Source organism: Manis pentadactyla, chromosome 18, assembly GCF_030020395.1.
Source record: "Manis pentadactyla isolate mManPen7 chromosome 18, mManPen7.hap1, whole genome shotgun sequence".
Classification (NCBI taxonomy): Eukaryota; Metazoa; Chordata; class Mammalia; order Pholidota; family Manidae; genus Manis; species Manis pentadactyla.
This window is the reverse complement of record NC_080036.1, coordinates 17,779,143-17,783,584: the sequence shown is the minus strand read 5'-3', so window position 1 is coordinate 17,783,584 and position 4,442 is coordinate 17,779,143.

Here is a 4,442-nt window from a genome sequence, read left to right as displayed (position 1 = left end):
CTTTATCACATAAATAAAGAAGATGATTTATATTTTCTTCAATGATTACAGGCTACCTACCAAAGTCAAGCTTATTTTTTCAACCTTAGGAAAAAATCATGTAGTAAAACATTAATTAGAGTTTTTGCTTTACAATCTCACTGGCAATACATCATACCTTTTGTTTTACACAATTTCTCCAGGAATTTTATACATTTCCCTTCTTTCGGAGCTGAAACTGGTTGCTCATTTTCACTTTTTAAATACTGTTTTATTTGGAAACATTTTTATCTCAACTTCTTGTGTTAAATGTAGTAGACTCTCCCAAAATGTATACCAAGTAAAAATAGGAGAAATAGCACAAATGACATTGACAAATATTACAAGCAATACATTTTTACATACTCCCAGAAAAGAATATTATTCAACAGCAAAATTAAAAACTACAGCCACACACAACAGTGTCAGATCTTTGAAACACATGTTAAAATTACAAATGCAAGTTCTGAAGAACTACACATCTGACTGACACCATTTTGACGAAGCTCTTAAAAGCAAAGAAAACAAAATGTGTGGCAAATTTTTTAAAGCAAGATACGTAAATACATGATAAAATATTTTTGTTCTGCTTTGCTTTTGTTTTAGTAAGAGGTTCAATAAAGCTAATTCACAAAATTCAGGATCCTGGTTACCTCTGAGAGGGAATGGGGAGAAACCCACAGACATACTGTTCTCGGAAATATTTTCATTCTCAGGTTGGGCGGTGGGTTTACAGATTTCCATTTCATAACTATGATTTATAACTAATGCACATTACACATATTTTTCTATGTATAAAATATTTTTAAGGACAATAAAGAAAAGTATGGGGAAGATCCATGAAAGATATCATCCCAGTTTTCCTATATGATTCTTCCAGGTTACAAACTGCATAAACAACTCAGAAGCAAAAAAGAATCACTAACATGATATAGTTAATCTAGGTCTTATCCTAAAGGATACATTTCAGAAGATACCCATATCCTATCAATGCAATTCAAGACAAAAAAATCATGAAACAAAACATGTAAAAGAATTCATTTCATAGGTAATCAGATTCATTAATTAAGAGTGCATTATGTATACAGCAGAGAAGACAAGTAGTGACTCTATAGCATCTTACTGCACTGATGGACAGTGACTGTAATGGGGTATGTGGTGGGGACTTGATAATGGGGGGAATCTAGTAACCACAGTGTTGCTCATGTGATTGTATATTAAGATACCAAAATAAAAATTTTTTAATTAAATTAAAAAGAGTGCAGTATGTAAGCTGGCAATTTCCTATAAGGTTAAGCAAACACCTAACTTATGATCCAGCAAGTCTACCCCTAGCATTTAACCAAAAGATATTAAAATATGTTTACAAAAGGACCTGTATGGCATTGATAGTTGTTTTATTTGTAAAAGCAAAAAATTGGAAACAACCCACATGTACATCCAAAGAAGAATGGGTAAGCAAATCACAATATATCCATTCAATGCAATATAGCTTAACAATAAAAAGGAGCAAACTATTAATACATGCAAATGGATGTGCCTGAAAAGCATCATGCATAAGCCAGGCATAAAAAAAGTATACTGTATTAGACCATTCAGATAAAGTTCAAGACCAGGCAAATCTGATTTATGAGATAGAAATCATAAAGATGGTTGCTCTTGGAGTGGGGAGAGGGTGTTGTGGATGATTAGGAAGAAGCACAAAGAACTTCCTAGGGTGATACCAATGGTTTATGTCTTCATTGGGGTATTGGCTATGGTAGTATGTGCATTCATCAGAAACGCATGAAACTGTAGATACTTAAGATGGATGCCTTCATTGTTTGTAATTATATCTGAATTTTAAAAGTTTGAAGAGTGCATTATGTAATTTAGAAATTTTGCAGCTGTTCTAAAAAAGGTTAGCACAATGCTTTCATTTTTGTTATTATGTGAGTTAGTAGAGATGCTTATTTCCAATCTCCATGCCCACAGCTGTCTCTACAGATAAATACACATTTAGAGGTACATCTGCCTAAGGCTCCCTAATATGAATGTTAGTTGTGAAAAGCACTAAGGGATCTCCACAGATCAATCCAGGGGCAGAAAACATATGAGTTGGTTCCAGTCCCTGCACAGCCAATAAGAGTCCCAGTTTCCTTGAGATGCTTCGACCCTCAACTTGAGAAGACTGTCTCTTTCGGATTTGCATAGCTAACCTGCTCACATGGCCATAAATGCTACACAACCCCACGAAACCTTAAAAGCAATGTGGAGGTTTCAGAGAGCACTTGGACAGAGACAGCTGGGACATCGTTTTGTGAGTACTTCCAGAACCATGTTCAGGTGAACACATATAAGAGAAGTTTCTGGAAAACATGGGCCAGGAGTGACAGGCACCACTGAGATCACTGTACATCCAAGGTTAAGACTGGAAGACTTCCATCACTGTACCAGCACCCTGAGAACAGGTTGGCACTAGCCTGTTCCCGGCCTGAGGGTGGACATGTTCAACTCCCCACTTGGAAATTTGTAGGAATATAAGAAATGCCAGGAGCACTGTAACAGCTCCATCTTTTTCACTTGTCATTTGCTGTGGTTTAGTCCCTGAAATGGTTGTGCCACCTTTACTCCTCCATGTAATTAACTTTCAAACCTATCAATACTAAGGATCCCTGACTGGTAGAGAACACAAAATATGCTTCTTCGTTTTGGAACTACATCATAGAAGGACCTGAAAAGTGGAGTCAAATAAAAATTTCTGTTCTCTCTGATTAATGCCACCAGACCTGAGATATTTTTCAGCATCATGTGAGGAGGAGACAGGCTGCTCCTCTGCCCTGCCATATTCTGCAAAGCTGTGTGACTCTGTGAAGGTAGCCTTGCCTCTGATTTCTCCTCTATGCTGTGATCATGTTGGAGGAGACCTTTTTCTTCAAAAATGCCATGCTTTCTTTGGTTATTCAGCGAGAGTGGTACCTTGGTATCTCATGCTTTGGTTGCATGTCTTCTGCCTTTGCCTTCTCTGTCAAGTAATTGATAGTCTATAAATCAATGCAAAGCAACAGAAGTCAGGCTCAGGGAATAATTGCCTCCTAATTTGTTTTATTAATGCAAATTTTTCACACAGGGTTTCTCAAAGCAGAACACATTGTTTTGAGCTGTTCTCAATTCTCATGTCTATTCGTCTAAGAATGTGGGTGTAAAAGATAAGCAGAAGCATCCCTACAGCAGGGGCAACTGGCCACAGGGATCCCCAGAAAGGATAATCTTGCAACTGATCATTGAGAATGCTCGTGAGAAATGTTCTTCTTGGGATATTAAGTTCTAGTGGAACCTTATTCTGTAGAATATATTTGTACATTTCTTCAGTAAATTTTTTTTTAGCAACATCAATGTGTCAGGCTCCTTACTAGCAGCAAACTCTATTTCTGGCCTCATGGACATGCTACAAGTAAGCGAGAGCTCAAAGATTATGCAGATATCTGCTGCTCTGCAGTGTGGAGGCTACATCCGGAGAGTCAAGTTGTTTATATGTGTCCTTGGGAAACCATTGATCAACAAAAGAATTGAACATTGATGCAGGGGCAAGAATAGGAAGGGGCTGGTTCTGGACATACAGACATTTAGAGAAGTCTTATGTGACTTCTGGTTTCATACACCTTAAAAAATAATGTTTAGACTCAACCCAGGTAACTCCAAAGGGGAGAGCTAGACCAATGGGAAGGAAAACAGATTTCAGTTCTTTTTTAAGAATATTTTCTCTTTTCCAGTAGAAACAAATAACTAGCACTATTTTTCAATCTCTCCTTGGAACGCTGCCTTGTGTGGAAAGAGCTCTGCATATTGGGATGTCCATGCAGAGAATGGATCCCCGCATGATGGAGAAATTGTCCAAAGAAGCACTGGATTGACTGAGGATGGCAGGGTGACATCTGAGGTCCCTTCGAGTTCCAGGATCACTGGATATTTGGGTTCTGCTTCTCTGCTTGGATTACTGTGTTTGGTGGCCCCTGAAGAAGTCTGCCTTTATTTTAAATGAATAGTGATCTCCTTCAAAGTTGAAGGTATATTAGTTTTATCGGATATTGAATTTATGTTATATTATAGAAACCCTGATGAAATAGATTCTGAAGGAAGTCCAAGGCCCAGTTCCAACAGGCTGAAAAGTCAAGTTAGGCAGTCAGGGACTGCTTTCAAACCAGCCACACTGTGGGAGATGGTTGAGGTGGGTGAGATCCAGATGAGGTTAAGGGAACATGTGCTGGTGTGTTAATGTCAACTGTTTGATAGTAAGCTATGCTGGGGGCAGTGCACAAGCCCTGATTTGCTTGCCAATTTCCTTTGTTCTTTCCATCATGGCTAATTTGAGCCACCAATATGAGGTCACTGAGCACAGAGTTCTGAAGAGATGTACAACTGGCTTTTGTGGGACCTTGTGACCC